This window comes from Lissotriton helveticus, chromosome 2_1 (genome assembly GCF_964261635.1).
Source record: "Lissotriton helveticus chromosome 2_1, aLisHel1.1, whole genome shotgun sequence".
Lineage (NCBI taxonomy): Eukaryota > Metazoa > Chordata > Amphibia > Caudata > Salamandridae > Lissotriton > Lissotriton helveticus.
The window spans coordinates 1250398484-1250424562 of record NC_136059.1 but is presented as its reverse complement, the minus strand read 5'-3'; positions in this window follow the sequence as shown (position 1 = coordinate 1250424562).

Sequence of the window (26079 nt, the reverse complement as noted above, 5' to 3'; positions counted from 1 at the left end):
CATGCTTCAGAAAGGTGAAAAATGGTCCATTTTCAAATGTTTTATTTTTGAACGTCAGTTCACATTTGTAGGTAGATCATCAGTTTAAGAGCTAAAATTAGCATGTTTAAAGTGATTTTCATGCTTCCAGGGTCCCGAGAAGTGAATTAAATACCATTTGGAGGCATTTAATGTTCAAGCAAAAACAGGTGATTTTTGACAAAAGAGATAACACCCCCCCATTACGTCATGCTTCAGAAAGGTGAAAAATGGTCCGTTTTCAAATGTTTTATTTTTGAACGTCAGTTCACATTTGTAGGTAGATCATCAGTTTAAGAGCTAAAATTAGCATGTTTAAAGTGATTTTCATGCTTCCAGGGGCCCGGGAAGTGAATTAAATACCATTTGGAAGCATTTAATGTTCAAGCAAAAATAGGTGATTTTTGACAAAAGAGATAACACCCCCCCCATTACGTCATGCTTCAGAAAGGTGAAAAATGGTCCGTTTTCAAATGTTTTATTTTTGAACGTCAGTTCACATTTGTAGGTAGATCATCAGTTTAAGAGCTAAAATTAGCATGTTTAAAGTGATTTTCATGCTTCCAAGGGCCCTAAACAAAAGATTTGTGGAATGGTTAAAAGTGCATGAAAATGGCCAATTTACTCACTCTGAGGTCTCAAAAAGTGTTTCTTCACCCCGGGAAGTGAATTAAATACCATTTGGATGCATTTAATGTTCAAGCAAAAACAGGTGATTTTTGACAAAAGAGATAACACCCCCATTACGTCATGCTTCAGAAAGGTGAACAATTGTCCGTTTTCAAATGTTTTATTTTTGAACGTCAGTTCACATTTGTAGGTAGATTATCAGTTTTAGAGCTAAAATTAGCATGTTTAAAGTGATTTTCATGCTTCCAGGGGCCCGGGAAGTGAATTAAATACCATTTGGAGGCATTTAATGTTCAAGCAAAAACAGGTGATTTTTGGCAAAAGAGATAACACCCCCCCATTACGTCATGCTTCAGAAAGGTGAAAAATGGTCCGTTTTCAAATGTTTTATTTTTGAACATCAGTTCACATTTGTAGGTAGATCATCAGTTTAAGAGCTAAAATTAGCCTGTTTAGAGTGATTTTCATGCTTCCAGGGGCCCGGGAAGTGAATTAAATACCATTTGGAGGCATTTAATGTTCAAGCAAAAACAGGTGATTTTTGACAAAAGAGATAACACTCCCATTACGTCATGCTTCAGAAAGGTGAAAAATTGTCCGTTTTCAAATGTTTTATTTTTGAACGTCAGTTCACATTTGTAGGTAGATTATCAGTTTTAGAGCTAAAATTAGCATGTTTAAAGTGATTTTCATGCTTCCAGGGGCCCGGGAAGTGAATTAAATACCATTTGGAGGCATTTAATGTTCAAGCAAAAACAGGTGATTTTTGACAAAAGAGATAACACCCTCCCATTACGTCATGCTTCAGAAAGGTGAAAAATGGTCTGTTTTCAAATGTTTTATTTTTGAACATCAGTTCACATTTGTAGGTAGATCATCAGTTTAAGAGCTAAAATTAACCATGTTTAAAGTGATTTTCATGCTTCCAGGGGCCCGGGAAGTGAATTAAATACCATTTGGAGGCATTTAATGTTCAAGCAAAAACAGGTGATTTTTGGCAAAAGAGATAACACCCCCCATTACGTCATGCTTCAGAAAGGTGAAAAATGGTCCGTTTTCAAATGTTTTATTTTTGAACATCAGTTCACATTTGTAGGTAGATCATCAGTTTAAGAGCTAAAATTAGCCTGTTTAGAGTGATTTTCATGCTTCCAGGGGCCCGGGAAGTGAATTAAATACCATTTGGAGGCATTTAATGTTCAAGCAAAAACAGGTGATTTTTGACAAAAGAGATAACACCCCCCCCCATTACGTCATGCTTCAGAAAGGTGAAAAATGGTCTGTTTTCAAATGTTTTATTTTTGAACGTCAGTTCACATTTGTAGGTAGATCATCAGTTTAAGAGCTGAAATTAGCATGTTTAAAGTGATTTTCATGCTTCCAGGGGCCCGGGAAGTGAATTAAATACCATTTAGTGGCATTTAATGTTCAAGCAAAAACTGGTGATTTTTGACAAAAGAGATAACACCCCCCCATTACGTCCTGCTTCAGAAAAGTGAAAAATGGTCCGTTTTCAAATGTCTTATTTTTGAACGTCAGTTCACATTTGTAGGTAGATCATCAGTTTTAGAGCTAAAATTAGCATGTTTAAAGTGATTTTCATGCTTCCAGGGGCCCTAAACACAAGATTTGTGGAATGGTTAAAAGTGCATGAAAATGGCCAATTTACTCACTCTGAGGTCTCAAAAAGTGTTTCTTCACCCCGGGAAGTGAATTAAATACCATTTGGAGGCATTTAATGTTCAAGCAAAAACAGGTGATTTCTGACAAAAGAGATAACACCCCCCCATTACGTCATGCTTCAGAAAGGTGAAAATGGTCCGTTTTCAAATGTTTTATTTTTGAACGTCAGTCCACATTTGTAGGTAGATCATCAGTTTAAGAGCTAAAATTAGCATGTTTAAAGTGATTTTCATGCTTCCAGGGGCCCGGGAAGTGAATTAAATACCATTTGGAGGCATTTAATGTTCAAGCAAAAACAGGTGATTTTTGACAAGAGAGATAACACCCCCCCATTACGTCATGCTTCAGAAAGGTGAAAAATGGTCCATTTTCAAATGTTTTATTTTTGAACGTCAGTTCACATTTGTAGGTAGATCATCAGTTTAAGAGCTAAAATTAGCATGTTTAAAGTGATTTTCATGCTTCCAGGGGCCCGGGAAGTGAATTAAATACCATTTAGTGGCATTTAATGTTCAAGCAAAAACTGGTGATTTTTGACAAGAGAGATAACACCCCCCCATTACGTCCTGCTTCAGAAAGGTGAAAAATGGTCCGTTTTCAAATGTTTTATTTTTGAACGTCAGTTCACATTTGTAGGTAGATCATCATTTTAGAGCTAAAATTAGCATGTTTAAAGTGATTTTCATGCTTCCAGGGGCCCTAAACACAAGATTTGTGGAATGGTTAAAAGTGCATGAAAATGGCCAATTTACTCACTCTGAGGTCTCAAAAAGTGTTTCTTCACCCCGGGAAGTGAATTAAATACCATTTGGAGGCATTTAATCTTCAAGCAAAAACAGGGGATTTTTGACAAAAGAGATAACACCCCCCCATTACGTCATGCTTCAGAAAGGTGAAAAATGGTCCGTTTTCAAATGTTTTATTTTTGTACATCAGTTCACATTTGTAGGTAGATCATCAGTTTTAGAGCTAAAATTAGCATGTTTAAAGTGATTTTCATGCTTCCAGGGGCCAGGGAAGTGAATTAAATACCATTTGGAGGCATTTAATGTTCAAGCAAAAACAGGTGATTTTTGACAAAAGAGATAACACCCTCCCATTACGTCATGCTTCAGAAAGGTGAAAAATGGTCTGTTTTCAAATGTTTTATTTTTGAACGTCAGTTCACATTTGTAGGTAGATCATCAGTTTTAGAGCTAAAATTAGAATGTTTAAAGTGATTTTCATGCTTCCAGGGGCCCGGGAAGTGAATTAAATATCATTTGGAGGCATTTAATGTTCAAGAAAAAACAGGTGATTTTTGACAAAAGAGATAACACCCCCCCATTACGTCATGCTTCAGAAAGGTGAAAAATGGTCCGTTTTCAAATGTTTTATTTTTGAACATCAGTTCACATTTGTAGGTAGATTATCAGTTTTAGAGCTAAAATTACCATGTTTAAAGTGATTTTCATGCTTCCAGGGGCCCGGGAAGTGAATTAAATACCATTTGGAGGCATTCAATGTTCAAGCAAAAACAGGTGATTTTTGACAAAAGAGATAACACCCCCCCATTACGTCATGCTTCAGAAAGGTGAAAAATGGTCTGTTTTCAAATGTTTTATTTTTGAACGTCAGTTCACATTTGTAGGTAGATCATCAGTTTAAGAGCTAAAATTAGCATGTTTAAAGTGATTTTCATGCTTCCAGGGGCCCGGGAAGGGAATTAAATACCATTTAGTGGCATTTAATGTTCAAGCAAAAACAGGTGATTTTTGACAAAAGAGATAACACCCCCCATTACGTCATGCTTCAGAAAGGTGAAAAATGGTCTGTTTTCAAATGTTTTATTTTTGAACATCAGTTCACATTTGTAGGTAGATCATCAGTTTAAGAGCTAAAATTAACCATGTTTAAAGTGATTTTCATGCTTCCAGGGGCCCGGGAAGTGAATTAAATACCATTTGGAGGCATTTAATGTTCAAGCAAAAACAGGTGATTTTTGGCAAAAGAGATAACACCCCCCCATTACGTCATGCTTCAGAAAGGTGAAAAATGGTCCGTTTTCAAATGTTTTATTTTTGAACATCAGTTCACATTTGTAGGTAGATCATCAGTTTAAGAGCTAAAATTAGCCTGTTTAGAGTGATTTTCATGCTTCCAGGGGCCCGGGAAGTGAATTAAATACCATTTGGAGGCATTTAATGTTCAAGCAAAAACAGGTGATTTTTGACAAAAGAGATAACACCCCCATTACGTCATGCTTCAGAAAGGTGAAAAATTGTCCGTTTTCAAATGTTTTATTTTTGAACGTCAGTTCACATTTGTAGGTAGATTATCAGTTTTAGAGCTAAAATTAGCATGTTTAAAGTGATTTTCATGCTTCCAGGGGCCCGGGAAGTGAATTAAATACCATTTGGAGGCATTTAATGTTCAAGCAAAAACAGGTGATTTTTGACAAAAGAGATAACACCCTCCCATTACGTCATGCTTCAGAAAGGTGAAAAATGGTCTGTTTTCAAATGTTTTATTTTTGAACATCAGTTCACATTTGTAGGTAGATCATCAGTTTAAGAGCTAAAATTAACCATGTTTAAAGTGATTTTCATGCTTCCAGGGGCCCGGGAAGTGAATTAAATACCATTTGGAGGCATTTAATGTTCAAGCAAAAACAGGTGATTTTTGGCAAAAGAGATAACACCCCCCCATTACGTCATGCTTCAGAAAGGTGAAAAATGGTCCGTTTTCAAATGTTTTATTTTTGAACATCAGTTCACATTTGTAGGTAGATCATCAGTTTAAGAGCTAAAATTAGCCTGTTTAGAGTGATGTTCATGCTTCCAGGGGCCCGGGAAGTGAATTAAATACCATTTGGAGGCATTTAATGTTCAAGCAAAAACAGGTGATTTTTGACAAAAGAGATAACACCCCCCCATTACGTCATGCTTCAGAAAGGTGAAAAATGGTCTGTTTTCAAATGTTTTATTTTTGAACGTCAGTTCACATTTGTAGGTAGATCATCAGTTTAAGAGCTGAAATTAGCATGTTTAAAGTGATTTTCATGCTTCCAGGGGCCCGGGAAGTGAATTAAATACCATTTAGTGGCATTTAATGTTCAAGCAAAAACTGGTGATTTTTGACAAAAGAGATAACACCCCCCCATTACGTCCTGCTTCAGAAAGGTGAAAAATGGTCCATTTTCAAATGTTTTATTTTTGAACGTCAGTTCACATTTGTAGGTAGATCATCAGTTTAAGAGCTAAAATTAGCATGTTTAAAGTGATTTTCATGCTTCCAGGGGTCCGGGAAGTGAATTAAATACCATTTGGAGGCATTTAATGTTCAAGCAAAAACAGGTGATTTTTGACAAAAGAGATAACACCCCCTCATTCCGTCATGCTTCAGAAAGGTGAAAAATGGTCCGTTTTCAAATGTTTTATTTTTGAACGTCAGTTCACATTTGTAGGTAGATCATCAGTTTTAGAGCTAAAATTAGCATGTTTAAAGTGATTTTCATGCTTCCAGGGGCCCTAAACACAAGATTTGTGGAATGGTTAAAAGTGCATGAAAATGGCCAATTTACTCACTCTGAGGTCTCAAAAAGTGTTTCTTCACCCCGGGAAGTGAATTAAATACCATTTGGAGGCATTTAATGTTCAAGCAAAAACAGGTGATTTTTGACAAAAGAGATAACACCTCCCCATTACGTCATGCTTCAGAAAGGTGAAAATGGTCCGTTTTCAAATGTTTTATTTTTGAACGTCAGTCCACATTTGTAGGTAGATCATCAGTTTAAGAGCTAAAATTAGCATGTTTAAAGTGATTTTCATGCTTCCAGGGGCCCGGGAAGTGAATTAAATACCATTTGGAGGCATTTAATGTTCAAGCAAAAACAGGTGATTTTTGACAAGAGAGATAACACCCCCCCATTACGTCATGCTTCAGAAAGGTGAAAAATGGTCCATTTTCAAATGTTTTATTTTTGAACGTCAGTTCACATTTGTAGGTAGATCATCAGTTTAAGAGCTAAAATTAGCATGTTTAAAGTGATTTTCATGCTTCCAGGGGCCCGGGAAGTGAATTAAATACCATTTAGTGGCATTTAATGTTCAAGCAAAAACTGGTGATTTTTGACAAGAGAGATAACACCCCCCCATTACGTCCTGCTTCAGAAAGGTGAAAAATGGTCCGTTTTCAAATGTTTTATTTTTGAACGTCAGTTCACATTTGTAGGTAGATCATCAGTTTTAGAGCTAAAATTAGCATGTTTAAAGTGATTTTCATGCTTCCAGGGGCCCTAAACACAAGATTTGTGGAATGGTTAAAAGTGCATGAAAATGGCCAATTTACTCACTCTGAGGTCTCAAAAAGTGTTTCTTCACCCCGGGAAGTGAATTAAATACCATTTGGAGGCATTTAATCTTCAAGCAAAAACAGGGGATTTTTGACAAAAGAGATAACACCCCCCCATTACGTCATGCTTCAGAAAGGTGAAAAATGGCCCGTTTTCAAATGTTTTATTTTTGTACATCAGTTCACATTTGTAGGTAGATCATCAGTTTTAGAGCTAAAATTAGCATGTTTAAAGTGATTTTTATGCTTCCAGGGGCCCAGGAAGTGAATTAAATACCATTTGGAGGCAATTCATGTTCAAGCAAAAACAGGTGATTTTTGACAATTAGAGATAACACCCCCCCATTACGTCATGCTTCAGAAAGGTGAAAAATGGTCCGTTTTCAAATGTTTTATTTTTGAACGTCAGTTCACATTTGTAGGTAGATCATCAGTTTAAGAGCTAAAATTAGCATGTTTAAAGTGATTTTCATGCTTCCAGGGGCCCGGGAAGTGAATTAAATACCATTCGGAGGCATTTAATGTTCAAGCAAAAATAGGTGATTTTTGACAAAAGAGATAACACCCCCCATTACGTCATGCTTCAGAAAGGTGAAAAATGGTCAGTTTTCAAATGTTTTATTTTTGAACGTCAGTTCACATTTGTAGGTAGATCATCAGTTTAAGAGCTAAAATGAGCATGTTTAAAGTGATTTTCATGCTTCCAGGGGCCCTAAACACAAGATTTGTGGAATGGTTAAAAGTGCATGAAGATGGCCAATTTACTCACTCTGAGGTCTCAAAAAGTGTTTCTTCTCCCCGGGAAGTGAATTGAATACCATTTGGAGGCATTTCATGTTCAAGCAAAAACAGGTGATTTTTGACAAAAGAGATAACACCCCCCCCCCATTACGTCATGCTTCAGAAAGGTGAAAAATGGTCCGTTTTCAAATGTTTTATTTTCGAACGTCAGTTCACATTTGTAGGTAGATTATCAGTTTTAGAGCTAAAATTAGCATGTTTAAAGTGATTTTCATGCTTCCAGGGGCCCGGGAAGTGAATTAAATACCATTTGGAGGCATTTAATGTTCAAGCAAAAACAGGTGATTTTTGACAAAAGAGATAACACCCTCCCATTACGTCATGCTTCAGAAAGGTGAAAAATGGTCTGTTTTCAAATGTTTTATTTTTGAACGTCAGTTCACATTTGTAGGTAGATCATCAGTTTTAGAGCTAAAATTAGAATGTTTAAAGTGATTTTCATGCTTCCAGGGGCCCGGGAAGTGAATTAAATATCATTTGGAGGCATTTAATGTTCAAGAAAAAACAGGTGATTTTTGACAAAAGAGATAACACCCCCCCATTACGTCATGCTTCAGAAAGGTGAAAAATGGTCCGTTTTCAAATATTTTATTTTTGAACATCAGTTCACATTTGTAGGTAGATTATCAGTTTTAGAGCTAAAATTACCATGTTTAAAATGATTTTCATGCTTCCAGGGGCCCGGGAAGTGAATTAAATACCATTTGGAGGCATTTAATGTTCAAGCAAAAACAGGTGATTTTTGACAAAAGAGATAACACCCCCCCATTACGTCATGCTTCAGAAAGGTGAAAAATGGTCTGTTTTCAAATGTTTTATTTTTGAACGTCAGTTCACATTTGTAGGTAGATCATCAGTTTAAGAGCTAAAATTAGCATGTTTAAAGTGATTTTCATGCTTCCAGGGGCCCGGGAAGGGAATTAAATACCATTTAGTGGCATTTAATGTTCAAGCAAAAACTGGTGATTTTTGACAAAAGAGATAACACCCCCCCCATTACATCCTGCTTCAGAAAGGTGAAAAATTGTCAGTTTTCAAATGTTTTATTTTTGAACGTCAGTTCACATTTGTAGGTAGATCATCAGTTTTAGAGCTAAAATTAGCATGTTTAAAGTGATTTTCATGCTTCCAGGGGCCCTAAACACAAGATTTGTGGAATGGTTAAAAGTCCATGAAAATGGCCAATTTACTCACTCTGAGGTCTCAAAAAGTGTTTCTTCACCCCGGGAAGTGAATTAAATACCATTTGGAGGCATTTAATGTTCAAGTAAAAACAGGTGATTTTTGACAAAAGAGATAACACCCCCCATTACGTCATGCTTCAGAAAGGTGAAAATGGTCCGTTTTCAAATGTTTTATTTTTTAACGTCAGTCCACATTTGTAGGTAGATCATCAGTTTAAGAGCTAAAATTAGCATGTTTAAAGTGATTTTCATGCTTCCAGTGGCCCGGGAAGTGAATTACATACCATTTGGAGGCATTTAATGTTCAAGCAAAAACAGGTGATTTTTCACAAAAGAGATAACACCCTCCCATTACGTCATGCTTCAGAAAGGTGAAAAATGGTCTGTTTTCAAATGTTTTATTTTTGAACGTCAGTTCACATTTGTAGGTAGATCATCAGTTTAAGAGCTAAAATTAGCATGTTTAAAGTGATTTTCATGCTTCCAGGGTCCCGGGAAGTGAATTAAATACCATTTGGAGGCATTTAATGTTCAAGCAAAAACAGGTGATTTTTGACAAAAGAGATAACACCCCCCCCATTACGTCATGCTTCAGAAAGGTGAAAAATGCTCCGTTTTCAAATGTTTTATTTTTGAACGTCAGTTCACATTTGTAGGTAGATCATCAGTTGAAGAGCTAAAATTAGCATGTTTAAAGTGATTTTCATGCTTCCAGGGGCCCGGGAAGTGAATTAAATACCATTTGGAAGCATTTAATGTTCAAGCAAAAATAGGTGATTTTTGACAAAAGAGATAACACCCCCCCCATTACGTCATGCTTCAGAAAGGTGAAAAATGGTCCGTTTTCAAATGTTTTATTTTTGAACGTCAGTTCACATTTGTAGGTAGATCATCAGTTTTAGAGCTAAAATTAGCATGTTTAAAGTGATTTTCATGCTTCCAAGGGCCCTAAACACAAGATTTGTGGAATGGTTAAAAGTGCATGAAAATGGCCAATTTACTCACTCTGAGGTCTCAAAAAGTGTTTCTTCACCCCGGGAAGTGAATTAAATACCATTTGGATGCATTTAATGTTCAAGCAAAAACAGGTGATTTTTGACAAAAGAGATAACACCCCCATTACGTCATGCTTCAGAAAGGTGAAAAATGCTCCGTTTTCAAATGTTTTATTTTTGAACGTCAGTTCACATTTGTAGGTAGATCATCAGTTGAAGAGCTAAAATTAGCATGTTTAAAGTGATTTTCATGCTTCCAGGGGCCCGGGAAGTGAATTAAATACCATTTGGAGGCATTTAATGTTCAAGCAAAAACAGGTGATTTTTGACAAAAGAGATAACACCCCCCATTACGTCATGCTTCAGAAAGGTGAAAAATGGTCTGTTTTCAAATGTTTTATTTTTGAACATCAGTTCACATTTGTAGGTAGATCATCAGTTTAAGAGCTAAAATTAGCCTGTTTAGGGTGATTTTCATGCTTCCAGGGGCCCGGGAAGTGAATTAAATACCATTTGGAGGCATTTAATGTTCAAGCAAAAACAGGTGATTTTTGACAAAAGAGATAACACCCCCATTACGTCATGCTTCAGAAAGGTGAAAAATTGTCCGTTTTCAAATGTTTTATTTTTGAACGTCAGTTCACATTTGTAGGTAGATTATCAGTTTTAGAGCTAAAATTAGCATGTTTAAAGTGATTTTCATGCTTCCAGGGGCCCGGGAAGTGAATTAAATACCATTTGGAGGCATTTAATGTTCAAGCAAAAACAGGTGATTTTTGACAAAAGAGATAACACCCTCCCATTACGTCATGCTTCAGAAAGGTGAAAAATGGTCTGTTTTCAAATGTTTTATTTTTGAACATGAGTTCACATTTGTAGGTAGATCATCAGTTTAAGAGCTAAAATTAACCATGTTTAAAGTGATTTTCATGCTTCCAGGGGCCCGGGAAGTGAATTAAATACCATTTGGAGGCATTTAATGTTCAAGCAAAAACAGGTGATTTTTGGCAAAAGAGATAACACCCCCCCATTACGTCATGCTTCAGAAAGGTGAAAAATGGTCCGTTTTCAAATGTTTTATTTTTGAACATCAGTTCACATTTGTAGGTAGATCATCAGTTTAAGAGCTAAAATTAGCCTGTTTAGAGTGATTTTCATGCTTCCAGGGGCCCGGGAAGTGAATTAAATACCATTTGGAGGCATTTAATGTTCAAGCAAAAACAGGTGATTTTTGACAAAAGAGATAACACCCCCCCATTACGTCATGCTTCAGAAAGGTGAAAAATGGTCTGTTTTCAAATGTTTTATTTTTGAACGTCAGTTCACATTTGTAGGTAGATCATCAGTTTAAGAGCTGAAATTAGCATGTTTAAAGTGATTTTCATGCTTCCAGGGGCCCGGGAAGTGAATTAAATACCATTTAGTGGCATTTAATGTTCAAGCAAAAACTGGTGATTTTTGACAAAAGAGATAACACCCCCCCATTACGTCCTGCTTCAGAAAAGTGAAAAATGGTCCGTTTTCAAATGTCTTATTTTTGAACGTCAGTTCACGTTTGTAGGTAGATCATCAGTTTTAGAGCTAAAATTAGCATGTTTAAAGTGATTTTCATGCTTCCAGGGGCCCTAAACACAAGATTTGTGGAATGGTTAAAAGTGCATGAAAATGGCCAATTTACTCACTCTGAGGTCTCAAAAAGTGTTTCTTCACCCCGGGAAGTGAATTAAATACCATTTGGAGGCATTTAAATGTTCAAGCAAAAACAGGTGATTTTTGACAAAAGAGATAACACCCCCCCATTACGTCATGCTTCAGAAAGGTGAAAATGGTCCGTTTTCAAATGTTTTATTTTTGAACGTCAGTCCACATTTGTAGGTAGATCATCAGTTTAAGAGCTAAAATTAGCATGTTATTTTGAAGTGATTTTCATGCTTCCAGGGGCCCGGGAAGTGAATTAAATACCATTTGGAGGCATTTAATGTTCAAGCAAAAACAGGTGATTTTTGACAAGAGAGATAACACCCCCCATTACGTCATGCTTCAGAAAGGTGAAAAATGGTCCATTTTCAAATGTTTTTATTTTTGAACGTCAGTTCACATTTGTAGGTAGATCATCAGTTTAAGAGCTAAAATTAGCATGTTTAAAGTGATTTTCATGCTTCCAGGGGCCCGGGAAGTGAATTAAATACCATTTGGAGGCATTTAATGTTCAAGCAAAAACAGGTGATTTTTGACAAAAGAGATAACACCCCCCCATTACGTCATGCTTCAGAAAGGTGAAAAATGGTCTGTTTTCAAATGTTTTTTTTTGAACATAGTTTCACATTTGTAGGTAGATCATCAGTTTAAGAGCTAAAATTAGCATGTTTAAAGTGATTTTCATGCTTCCAGGGGCCCGGGAAGTGAATTAAATACCATTTAGTGGCATTTAATGTTCAAGCAAAAACTGGTGATTTTGACAAAAGAGATAACACCCCCCCATTACGTCCTGCTTCAGAAAAGTGAAAAATGGTCCGTTTTCAAATGTCTTATTTTTGAACGTCAGTTCACATTTGTAGGTAGATCATCAGTTTTAGAGCAAAAATTAGCCTGTTTAAAGTGATTTTCATGCTTCCAGGGGCCCGGGAAGTGAATTAAATACCATTTGGAGGCATTTAATGTTCAAGCAAAAACAGGTGATTTTTGACAAAAGAGATAACACCCCCCCATTACGTCATGCTTCAGAAAGGTGAAAAATGGTCTGTTTTCAAATGTTTTATTTTTGAACAGTCAGTTCACATTTGTAGGTAGATCATCAGTTTAAGAGCTAAAATTAGCCTGTTTAGGGTGATTTTCATGCTTCCAGGGGCCCGGGAAGTGAATTAAATACCATTTGGAGGCATTTAATGTTCAAGCAAAAACAGGTGATTTTTGACAAAAGAGATAACACCCCTATTACGTCATGCTTCAGAAAGGTGAAAAATTGTCCGTTTTCAAATGTTTTATTTTTGAACGTCAGTTCACATTTGTAGGTAGATTATCAGTTTTAGAGCTAAAATTAGCATGTTTAAAGTGATTTTCATGCTTCCAGGGGCCCGGGAAGTGAATTAAATACCATTTGGAGGCATTTAATGTTCAAGCAAAAACAGGTGATTTTTGACAAAAGAGATAACACCCTCCCATTACGTCATGCTTCAGAAAGGTGAAAAATGGTCTGTTTTCAAATGTTTTATTTTTGAACATGAGTTCACATTTGTAGGTAGATCATCAGTTTAAGAGCTAAAATTAACCATGTTTAAAGTGATTTTCATGCTTCCAGGGGCCCGGGAAGTGAATTAAATACCATTTGGAGGCATTTAATGTTCAAGCAAAAACAGGTGATTTTTGGCAAAAGAGATAACACCCCCCCATTACGTCATGCTTCAGAAAGGTGAAAAATGGTCCGTTTTCAAATGTTTTATTTTTGAACATCAGTTCACATTTGTAGGTAGATCATCAGTTTAAGAGCTAAAATTAGCCTGTTTAGAGTGATTTTCATGCTTCCAGGGGCCCGGGAAGTGAATTAAATACCATTTGGAGGCATTTAATGTTCAAGCAAAAACAGGTGATTTTTGACAAAAGAGATAACACCCCCCCATTACGTCATGCTTCAGAAAGGTGAAAAATGGTCTGTTTTCAAATGTTTTATTTTTGAACGTCAGTTCACATTTGTAGGTAGATCATCAGTTTAAGAGCTGAAATTAGCATGTTTAAAGTGATTTTCATGCTTCCAGGGGCCCGGGAAGTGAATTAAATACCATTTGGAGGCATTTAATGTTCAAGCAAAAACAGGTGATTTTTGACAAAAGAGATAACACCCCCCATTACGTCATGCTTCAGAAAGGTGAAAAATGGTCTGTTTTCAAATGTTTTATTTTTGAACATCAGTTCACATTTGTAGGTAGATCATCAGTTTAAGAGCTAAAATTAGCCTGTTTAGGGTGATTTTCATGCTTCCAGGGGCCCGGGAAGTGAATTAAATACCATTTGGAGGCATTTAATGTTCAAGCAAAAACAGGTGATTTTTGACAAAAGAGATAACACCCCCATTACGTCATGCTTCAGAAAGGTGAAAAATTGTCCGTTTTCAAATGTTTTATTTTTGAACGTCAGTTCACATTTGTAGGTAGATTATCAGTTTTAGAGCTAAAATTAGCATGTTTAAAGTGATTTTCATGCTTCCAGGGGCCCGGGAAGTGAATTAAATACCATTTGGAGGCATTTAATGTTCAAGCAAAAACAGGTGATTTTTGACAAAAGAGATAACACCCTCCCATTACGTCATGCTTCAGAAAGGTGAAAAATGGTCTGTTTTCAAATGTTTTATTTTTGAACATGAGTTCACATTTGTAGGTAGATCATCAGTTTAAGAGCTAAAATTAACCATGTTTAAAGTGATTTTCATGCTTCCAGGGGCCCGGGAAGTGAATTAAATACCATTTGGAGGCATTTAATGTTCAAGCAAAAACAGGTGATTTTTGGCAAAAGAGATAACACCCCCCCATTACGTCATGCTTCAGAAAGGTGAAAAATGGTCCGTTTTCAAATGTTTTATTTTTGAACATCAGTTCACATTTGTAGGTAGATCATCAGTTTAAGAGCTAAAATTAGCCTGTTTAGAGTGATTTTCATGCTTCCAGGGGCCCGGGAAGTGAATTAAATACCATTTGGAGGCATTTAATGTTCAAGCAAAAACAGGTGATTTTTGACAAAAGAGATAACACCCCCCCATTACGTCATGCTTCAGAAAGGTGAAAAATGGTCTGTTTTCAAATGTTTTATTTTTGAACGTCAGTTCACATTTGTAGGTAGATCATCAGTTTAAGAGCTGAAATTAGCATGTTTAAAGTGATTTTCATGCTTCCAGGGGCCCGGGAAGTGAATTAAATACCATTTAGTGGCATTTAATGTTCAAGCAAAAACTGGTGATTTTTGACAAAAGAGATAACACCCCCCCATTACGTCCTGCTTCAGAAAAGTGAAAAATGGTCCGTTTTCAAATGTCTTATTTTTGAACGTCAGTTCACATTTGTAGGTAGATCATCAGTTTTAGAGCTAAAATTAGCATGTTTAAAGTGATTTTCATGCTTCCAGGGGCCCTAAACACAAGATTTGTGGAATGGTTAAAAGTGCATGAAAATGGCCAATTTACTCACTCTGAGGTCTCAAAAAGTGTTTCTTCACCCCGGGAAGTGAATTAAATACCATTTGGAGGCATTTAATGTTCAAGCAAAAACAGGTGATTTTTGACAAAAGAGATAACACCCCCTCATTACGTCATGCTTCAGAAAGGTGAAAATGGTCCGTTTTCAAATGTTTTATTTTTGAACGTCAGTCCACATTTGTAGGTAGATCATCAGTTTAAGAGCTAAAATTAGCATGTTTAAAGTGATTTTCATGCTTCCAGGGGCCCGGGAAGTGAATTAAATACCATTTGGAGGCATTTAATGTTCAAGCAAAAACAGGTGATTTTTGACAAGAGAGATAACACCCCCCCATTACGTCATGCTTCAGAAAGGTGAAAAATGGTCCATTTTCAAATGTTTTATTTTTGAACGTCAGTTCACATTTGTAGGTAGATCATCAGTTTAAGAGCTAAAATTAGCATGTTTAAAGTGATTTTCATGCTTCCAGGGGCCCGGGAAGTGAATTAAATACCATTTGGAGGCATTTAATGTTCAAGCAAAAACAGGTGATTTTTGACAAAAGAGATAACACCCCCCCATTACGTCATGCTTCAGAAAGGTGAAAAATGGTCTGTTTTCAAATGTTTTTTTTTTGAACGTCAGTTCACATTTGTAGGTAGATCATCAGTTTAAGAGCTGAAATTAGCATGTTTAAAGTGATTTTCATGCTTCCAGGGGCCCGGGAAGTGAATTAAATACCATTTAGTGGCATTTAATGTTCAAGCAAAAACTGGTGATTTTTGACAAAAGAGATAACACCCCCCCATTACGTCCTGCTTCAGAAAAGTGAAAAATGGTCCGTTTTCAAATGTCTTATTTTTGAACGTCAGTTCACATTTGTAGGTAGATCATCAGTTTTAGAGCTAAAATTAGCATGTTTAAAGTGATTTTCATGCTTCCAGGGGCCCGGGAAGTGAATTAAATACCATTTGGAGGCATTTAATGTTCAAGCAAAAACAGGTGATTTTTGACAAAAGAGATAACACCCCCATTACGTCATGCTTCAGAAAGGTGAAAAATTGTCCGTTTTCAAATGTTTTATTTTTGAACGTCAGTTCACATTTGTAGGTAGATTATCAGTTTTAGAGCTAAAATTAGCATGTTTAAAGTGATTTTCATGCTTCCAGGGGCCCGGGAAGTGAATTAAATACCATTTGGAGGCATTTAATGTTCAAGCAAAAACAGGTGATTTTTGACAAAAGAGATAACACCCTCCCATTACGTCATGCTTCAGAAAGGTGAAAAATGGTCTGTTTTCAAATGTTTTATTTTTGAACATGAGTTCACATTTGTAGGTAGATCATCAGTTTAAGAGCTAAAATTAACCATGTTTAAAGTGATTTTCATGCTTCCAGGGGCCCGGGAAGTGAATTAAATACCATTTGGAGGCATTTAATGTTCAAGCAAAAACAGGTGATTTTTGGCAAAAGAGATAACACCCCCCCATTACGTCATGCTTCAGAAAGGTGAAAAATGGTCCGTTTTCAAATGTTTTATTTTTGAACATCAGTTCACATTTGTAGGTAGATCATCAGTTTAAGAGCTAAAATTAGCCTGTTTAGAGTGATTTTCATGCTTCCAGGGGCCCGGGAAGTGAATTAAATACCATTTGGAGGCATTTAATGTTCAAGCAAAAACAGGTGATTTTTGACAAAAGAGATAACACCCCCCCATTACGTCATGCTTCAGAAAGGTGAAAAATGGTCTGTTTTCAAATGTTTTATTTTTGAACGTCAGTTCACATTTGTAGGTAGATCATCAGTTTAAGAGCTGAAATTAGCATGTTTAAAGTGATTTTCATGCTTCCAGGGGCCCGGGAAGTGAATTAAATACCATTTAGTGGCATTTAATGTTCAAGCAAAAACTGGTGATTTTTGACAAAAGAGATAACACCCCCCCATTACGTCCTGCTTCAGAAAAGTGAAAAATGGTCCGTTTTCAAATGTCTTATTTTTGAACGTCAGTTCACATTTGTAGGTAGATCATCAGTTTTAGAGCTAAAATTAGCATGTTTAAAGTGATTTTCATGCTTCCAGGGGCCCTAAACACAAGATTTGTGGAATGGTTAAAAGTGCATGAAAATGGCCAATTTACTCACTCTGAGGTCTCAAAAAGTGTTTCTTCACCCCGGGAAGTGAATTAAATACCATTTGGAGGCATTTAATGTTCAAGCAAAAACAGGTGATTTTTGACAAAAGAGATAACACCCCCCCATTACGTCATGCTTCAGAAAGGTGAAAATGGTCCGTTTTCAAATGTTTTATTTTTGAACGTCAGTCCACATTTGTAGGTAGATCATCAGTTTAAGAGCTAAAATTAGCATGTTTAAAGTGATTTTCATGCTTCCAGGGGCCCGGGAAGTGAATTAAATACCATTTGGAGGCATTTAATGTTCAAGCAAAAACAGGTGATTTTTGACAAGAGAGATAACACCCCCCCATTACGTCATGCTTCAGAAAGGTGAAAAATGGTCCATTTTCAAATGTTTTATTTTTGAACGTCAGTTCACATTTGTAGGTAGATCATCAGTTTAAGAGCTAAAATTAGCATGTTTAAAGTGATTTTCATGCTTCCAGGGGCCCGGGAAGTGAATTAAATACCATTTGGAGGCATTTAATGTTCAAGCAAAAACAGGTGATTTTTGACAAAAGAGATAACACCCCCCCATTACGTCATGCTTCAGAAAGGTGAAAAATGGTCTGTTTTCAAATGTTTTTTTTTTGAACGTCAGTTCACATTTGTAGGTAGATCATCAGTTTAAGAGCTGAAATTAGCATGTTTAAAGTGATTTTCATGCTTCCAGGGGCCCGGGAAGTGAATTAAATACCATTTAGTGGCATTTAATGTTCAAGCAAAAACTGGTGATTTTTGACAAAAGAGATAACACCCCCCCATTACGTCCTGCTTCAGAAAAGTGAAAAATGGTCCGTTTTCAAATGTCTTATTTTTGAACGTCAGTTCACATTTGTAGGTAGATCATCAGTTTTAGAGCTAAAATTAGCATGTTTAAAGTGATTTTCATGCTTCCAGGGGCCCTAAACACAAGATTTGTGGAATGGTTAAAAGTGCATGAAAATGGCCAATTTACTCACTCTGAGGTCTCAAAAAGTGTTTCTTCACCCCGGGAAGTGAATTAAATACCATTTGGAGGCATTTAATGTTCAAGCAAAAACAGGTGATTTTTGACAAAAGAGATAACACCCCCCCATTACGTCATGCTTCAAAAAGGTGAAAATGGTCCGTTTTCAAATGTTTTATTTTTGAACGTCAGTCCACATTTGTAGGTAGATCATCAGTTTAAGAGCTAAAATTAGCATGTTTAAAGTGATTTTCATGCTTCCAGGGGCCCGGGAAGTGAATTAAATACCATTTGGAGGCATTTAATGTTCAAGCAAAAACAGGTGATTTTTGACAAGAGAGATAACACCCCCCCATTACGTCATGCTTCAGAAAGGTGAAAAATGGTCCATTTTCAAATGTTTTATTTTTGAACGTCAGTTCACATTTGTAGGTAGATCATCAGTTTAAGAGCTAAAATTAGCATGTTTAAAGTGATTTTCATGCTTCCAGGGGCCCGGGAAGTGAATTAAATACCATTTAGTGGCATTTAATGTTCAAGCAAAAACTGGTGATTTTTGACAAGAGAGATAACACCCCCCCATTACATCCTGCTTCAGAAAGGTGAAAAATGGTCCGTTTTCAAATGTTTTATTTTTGAACGTCAGTTCACATTTGTAGGTAGATCATCAGTTTTAGAGCTAAAATTAGCATGTTTAAAGTGATTTTCATGCTTCCAGGGGCCCTAAACACAAGATTTGTGGAATGGTTAAAAGTGCATGAAAATGGCCAATTTACTCACTCTGAGGTCTCAAAAAGTGTTTCTTCACCCCGGGAAGTGAATTAAATACCATTTGGAGGCATTTAATCTTCAAGCAAAAACAGGGTATTTTTGACAAAAGAGATAACACCCCCCCATTACGTCATGCTTCAGAAAGGTGAAAAATGGTCCGTTTTCAAATGTTTTATTTTTGTACATCAGTTCACATTTGTAGGTAGATCATCAGTTTTAGAGCTAAAATTAGCATGTTTAAAGTGATTTTTATGCTTCCAGGGGCCCAGGAAGTGAATTAAATACCATTTGGAGGCATTTCATGTTCAAGCAAAAACAGGTGATTTTTGACAATTAGAGATAACACCCCCCCATTACGTCATGCTTCAGAAAGGTGAAAAATGGTCCGTTTTCAAATGTTTTATTTTTGAACGTCAGTTCACATTTGTAGGTAGATCATCAGTTTAAGAGCTAAAATTAGCATGTTTAAAGTGATTTTCATGCTTCCAGGGGCCCGGGAAGTGAATTAAATACCATTCGGAGGCATTTAATGTTCAAGCAAAAATAGGTGATTTTTGACAAAAGAGATAACACCCCCCATTACGTCATGCTTCAGAAAGGTGAAAAATGGTCCGTTTTCAAATGTTTTATTTTCGAACGTCAGTTCACATTTGTAGGTAGATTATCAGTTTTAGAGCTAAAATTAGCATGTTTAAAGTGATTTTCATGCTTCCAGGGGCCCTAAACACAAGATTTGTGGAATGGTTAAAAGTGCATGAAGATGGCCAATTTACTCACTCTGAGGTCTCAAAAAGTGTTTATTCTCCCCGGGAAGTGAATTAAATACCATTTGGAGGCATTTCATGTTCAAGCAAAAACAGGTGATTTTTGACAAAAGAGATAACACCCCCCCCATTACGTCATGCTTCAGAAAGGTGAAAAATGGTCCGTTTTCAAATGTTTTATTTTCGAACGTCAGTTCACATTTGTAGGTAGATTATCAGTTTTAGAGCTAAAATTAGCATGTTTAAAGTGATTTTCATGCTTCCAGGGGCCCGGGAAGTGAATTAAATACCATTTGGAGGCATTTAATGTTCAAGCAAAAACAGGTGATTTTTGACAAAAGAGATAACACCCTCCCATTACGTCATGCTTCAGAAAGGTGAAAAATGGTCTGTTTTCAAATGTTTTATTTTTGAACGTCAGTTCACATTTGTAGGTAGATCATCAGTTTTAGAGCTAAAATTAGAATGTTTAAAGTGATTTTCATGCTTCCAGGGGCCCGGGAAGTGAATTAAATATCATTTGGAGGCATTTAATGTTCAAGAAAAAACAGGTGATTTTTGACAAAAGAGATAACACCCCCCCATTACGTCATGCTTCAGAAAGGTGAAAAATGGTCCGTTTTCAAATATTTTATTTTTGAACATCAGTTCACATTTGTAGGTAGATTATCAGTTTTAGAGCTAAAATTACCATGTTTAAAATGATTTTCATGCTTCCAGGGGCCCGGGAAGTGAATTAAATACCATTTGGAGGCATTTAATGTTCAAGCAAAAACAGGTGATTTTTGACAAAAGAGATAACACCCCCCCATTACGTCATGCTTCAGAAAGGTGAAAAATGGTCTGTTTTCAAATGTTTTATTTTTGAACGTCAGTTCACATTTGTAGGTAGATCATCAGTTTAAGAGCTAAAATTAGCATGTTTAAAGTGATTTTCATGCTTCCAGGGGCCCGGGAAGGGAATTAAATACCATTTAGTGGCATTTAATGTTCAAGCAAAAACTGGTGATTTTTGACAAAAGAGATAACACCCCCCCATTACATCCTGCTTCAGAAAGGTGAAAAATTGTCAGTTTTCAAATGTTTTATTTTTGAACGTCAGTTCACATTTGTAGGTAGATCATCAGTTTTAGAGCTAAAATTAGCATGTTTAAAGTGATTTTCATGCTTCCAGGGGCCCTAAACACAAGATTTGTGGAATGGTTAAAAGTGCATGAAAATGGCCAATTTACTCACTCTGAGGTCTCAAAAAGTGTTTCTTCACCCCGGGAAGTGAATTAAATACCATTTGGAGGCATTTAATGTTCAAGTAAAAACAGGTGATTTTTGACAAAAGAGATAACACCCCCCCATTACGTCATGCTTCAGAAAGGTGAAAATGGTCCGTTTTCAAATGTTTTATTTTTTAACGTCAGTCCACATTTGTAGGTAGATCATCAGTTTAAGAGCTAAAATTAGCATGTTTAAAGTGATTTTCATGCTTCCAGGGGCCCGGGAAGTGAATTACATACCATTTGGAGGCATTTAATGTTCAAGCAAAAACAGGTGATTTTTGACAAAAGAGATAACACCCCCCCATTACGTCATGCTTCAGAAAGGTGAAAAATGGTCCATTTTCAAATGTTTTATTTTTGAACGTCAGTTCACATTTGTAGGTAGATCATCAGTTTAAGAGCTAAAATTAGCATGTTTAAAGTGATTTTCATGCTTCCAGGGTCCCGGGAAGTGAATTAAATACCATTTGGAGGCATTTAATGTTCAAGCAAAAACAGGTGATTTTTGACAAAAGAGATAACACCCCCCCATTACGTCATGCTTCAGAAAGGTGAAAAATGGTCCGTTTTCAAATGTTTTATTTTTGAACGTCAGTTCACATTTGTAGGTAGATCATCAGTTTAAGAGCTAAAATTAGCATGTTTAAAGTGATTTTCATGCTTCCAGGGGCCCGGGAAGTGAATTAAATACCATTTGGAAGCATTTAATGTTCAAGCAAAAATAGGTGATTTTTGACAAAAGAGATAACACCCCCCCCCATTACGTCATGCTTCAGAAAGGTGAAAAATGGTCCGTTTTCAAATGTTTTATTTTTGAACGTCAGTTCACATTTGTAGGTAGATCATCAGTTTTAGAGCTAAAATTAGCATGTTTAAAGTGATTTTCATGCTTCCAGGGGCCCGGGAAGTGAATTAAATACCATTTAGTGGCATTTAATGTTCAAGCAAAAACTGGTGATTTTTGACAAGAGAGATAACACCCCCCCATTACATCCTGCTTCAGAAAGGTGAAAAATGGTCCGTTTTCAAATGTTTTATTTTTGAACGTCAGTTCACATTTGTAGGTAGATCATCAGTTTTAGAGCTAAAATTAGCATGTTTAAAGTGATTTTCATGCTTCCAGGGGCCCTAAACACAAGATTTGTGGAATGGTTAAAAGTGCATGAAAATGGCCAATTTACTCACTCTGAGGTCTCAAAAAGTGTTTCTTCACCCCGGGAAGTGAATTAAATACCATTTGGAGGCATTTAATCTTCAAGCAAAAACAGGGTATTTTTGACAAAAGAGATAACACCCCCCCATTACGTCATGCTTCAGAAAGGTGAAAAATGGTCCGTTTTCAAATGTTTTATTTTTGTACATCAGTTCACATTTGTAGGTAGATCATCAGTTTTAGAGCTAAAATTAGCATGTTTAAAGTGATTTTTATGCTTCCAGGGGCCCAGGAAGTGAATTAAATACCATTTGGAGGCATTTCATGTTCAAGCAAAAACAGGTGATTTTTGACAATTAGAGATAACACCCCCCCATTACGTCATGCTTCAGAAAGGTGAAAAATGGTCCGTTTTCAAATGTTTTATTTTTGAACGTCAGTTCACATTTGTAGGTAGATCATCAGTTTAAGAGCTAAAATTAGCATGTTTAAAGTGATTTTCATGCTTCCAGGGGCCCGGGAAGTGAATTAAATACCATTCGGAGGCATTTAATGTTCAAGCAAAAATAGGTGATTTTTGACAAAAGAGATAACACCCCCCATTACGTCATGCTTCAGAAAGGTGAAAAATGGTCCGTTTTCAAATGTTTTATTTTCGAACGTCAGTTCACATTTGTAGGTAGATTATCAGTTTTAGAGCTAAAATTAGCATGTTTAAAGTGATTTTCATGCTTCCAGGGGCCCTAAACACAAGATTTGTGGAATGGTTAAAAGTGCATGAAGATGGCCAATTTACTCACTCTGAGGTCTCAAAAAGTGTTTATTCTCCCCGGGAAGTGAATTAAATACCATTTGGAGGCATTTCATGTTCAAGCAAAAACAGGTGATTTTTGACAAAAGAGATAACACCCCCCCCATTACGTCATGCTTCAGAAAGGTGAAAAATGGTCCGTTTTCAAATGTTTTATTTTCGAACGTCAGTTCACATTTGTAGGTAGATTATCAGTTTTAGAGCTAAAATTAGCATGTTTAAAGTGATTTTCATGCTTCCAGGGGCCCGGGAAGTGAATTAAATACCATTTGGAGGCATTTAATGTTCAAGCAAAAACAGGTGATTTTTGACAAAAGAGATAACACCCTCCCATTACGTCATGCTTCAGAAAGGTGAAAAATGGTCTGTTTTCAAATGTTTTATTTTTGAACGTCAGTTCACATTTGTAGGTAGATCATCAGTTTTAGAGCTAAAATTAGAATGTTTAAAGTGATTTTCATGCTTCCAGGGGCCCGGGAAGTGAATTAAATATCATTTGGAGGCATTTAATGTTCAAGAAAAAACAGGTGATTTTTGACAAAAGAGATAACACCCCCCCATTACGTCATGCTTCAGAAAGGTGAAAAATGGTCCGTTTTCAAATATTTTATTTTTGAACATCAGTTCACATTTGTAGGTAGATTATCAGTTTTAGAGCTAAAATTACCATGTTTAAAATGATTTTCATGCTTCCAGGGGCCCGGGAAGTGAATTAAATACCATTTGGAGGCATTTAATGTTCAAGCAAAAACAGGTGATTTTTGACAAAAGAGATAACACCCCCCCATTACGTCATGCTTCAGAAAGGTGAAAAATGGTCTGTTTTCAAATGTTTTATTTTTGAACGTCAGTTCACATTTGTAGGTAGATCATCAGTTTAAGAGCTAAAATTAGCATGTTTAAAGTGATTTTCATGCTTCCAGGGGCCCGGGAAGGGAATTAAATACCATTTAGTGGCATTTAATGTTCAAGCAAAAACTGGTGATTTTTGACAAAAGAGATAACACCCCCCCATTACATCCTGCTTCAGAAAGGTGAAAAATTGTCAGTTTTCAAATGTTTTATTTTTGAACGTCAGTTCACATTTGTAGGTAGATCATCAGTTTTAGAGCTAAAATTAGCATGTTTAAAGTGATTTTCATGCTTCCAGGGGCCCTAAACACAAGATTTGTGGAATGGTTAAAAGTGCATGAAAATGGCCAATTTACTCACTCTGAGGTCTCAAAAAGTGTTTCTTCACCCCGGGAAGTGAATTAAATACCATTTGGAGGCATTTAATGTTCAAGTAAAAACAGGTGATTTTTGACAAAAGAGATAACACCCCCCCATTACGTCATGCTTCAGAAAGGTGAAAATGGTCCGTTTTCAAATGTTTTATTTTTTAACGTCAGTCCACATTTGTAGGTAGATCATCAGTTTAAGAGCTAAAATTAGCATGTTTAAAGTGATTTTCATGCTTCCAGGGGCCCGGGAAGTGAATTACATACCATTTGGAGGCATTTAATGTTCAAGCAAAAACAGGTGATTTTTGACAAAAGAGATAACACCCCCCCATTACGTCATGCTTCAGAAAGGTGAAAAATGGTCCATTTTCAAATGTTTTATTTTTGAACGTCAGTTCACATTTGTAGGTAGATCATCAGTTTAAGAGCTAAAATTAGCATGTTTAAAGTGATTTTCATGCTTCCAGGGTCCCGGGAAGTGAATTAAATACCATTTGGAGGCATTTAATGTTCAAGCAAAAACAGGTGATTTTTGACAAAAGAGATAACACCCCCCCATTACGTCATGCTTCAGAAAGGTGAAAAATGGTCCGTTTTCAAATGTTTTATTTTTGAACGTCAGTTCACATTTGTAGGTAGATCATCAGTTTAAGAGCTAAAATTAGCATGTTTAAAGTGATTTTCATGCTTCCAGGGGCCCGGGAAGTGAATTAAATACCATTTGGAAGCATTTAATGTTCAAGCAAAAATAGGTGATTTTTGACAAAAGAGATAACACCCCCCCCCATTACGTCATGCTTCAGAAAGGTGAAAAATGGTCCGTTTTCAAATGTTTTATTTTTGAACGTCAGTTCACATTTGTAGGTAGATCATCAGTTTTAGAGCTAAAATTAGCATGTTTAAAGTGATTTTCATGCTTCCAAGGGCCCTAAACACAAGATTTGTGGAATGGTTAAAAGTGCATGAAAATGGCCAATTTACTCACTCTGAGGTCTCAAAAAGTGTTTCTTCACCCCGGGAAGTGAATTAAATACCATTTGGATGCATTTAATGTTCAAGCAAAAACAGGTGATTTTTGACAAAAGAGATAACACCCCCATTACGTCATGCTTCAGAAAGGTGAAAAATTGTCCGTTTTCAAATGTTTTATTTTTGAACGTCAGTTCACATTTGTAGGTAGATTATCAGTTTTAGAGCTAAAATTAGCATGTTTAAAGTGATTTTCATGCTTCCAGGGGCCCGGGAAGTGAATTAAATACCATTTGGAGGCATTTAATGTTCAAGCAAAAACAGGTGATTTTTGACAAAAGAGATAACACCCCCCATTACGTCATGCTTCAGAAAGGTGAAAAATGGTCTGTTTTCAAATGTTTTATTTTTGAACATCAGTTCACATTTGTAGGTAGATCATCAGTTTAAGAGCTAAAATTAACCATGTTTAAAGTGATTTTCATGCTTCCAGGGGCCCGGGAAGTGAATTAAATACCATTTGGAGGCATTTAATGTTCAAGCAAAAACAGGTGATTTTTGGCAAAAGAGATAACACCCCCCCATTACGTCATGCTTCAGAAAGGTGAAAAATGGTCCGTTTTCAAATGTTTTATTTTTGAACATCAGTTCACATTTGTAGGTAGATCATCAGTTTAAGAGCTAAAATTAGCCTGTTTAGAGTGATTTTCATGCTTCCAGGGGCCCGGGAAGTGAATTAAATACCATTTGGAGGCATTTATTGTTCAAGCAAAAACAGGTGATTTTTGACAAAAGAGATAACACCCCCATTACGTCATGCTTCAGAAAGGTGAAAAATTGTCCGTTTTCAAATGTTTTATTTTTGAACGTCAGTTCACATTTGTAGGTAGATTATCAGTTTTAGAGCTAAAATTTGCATGTTTAAAGTGATTTTCATGCTTCCAGGGGCCCGGGAAGTGAATTAAATACCATTTGGAGGCATTTAATGTTCAAGCAAAAACAGGTGATTTTTGACAAAAGAGATAACACCCTCCCATTACGTCATGCTTCAGAAAGGTGAAAAATGGTCTGTTTTCAAATGTTTTATTTTTGAACATCAGTTCACATTTGTAGGTAGATCATCAGTTTAAGAGCTAAAATTAACCATGTTTAAAGTGATTTTCATGCTTCCAGGGGCCCGGGAAGTGA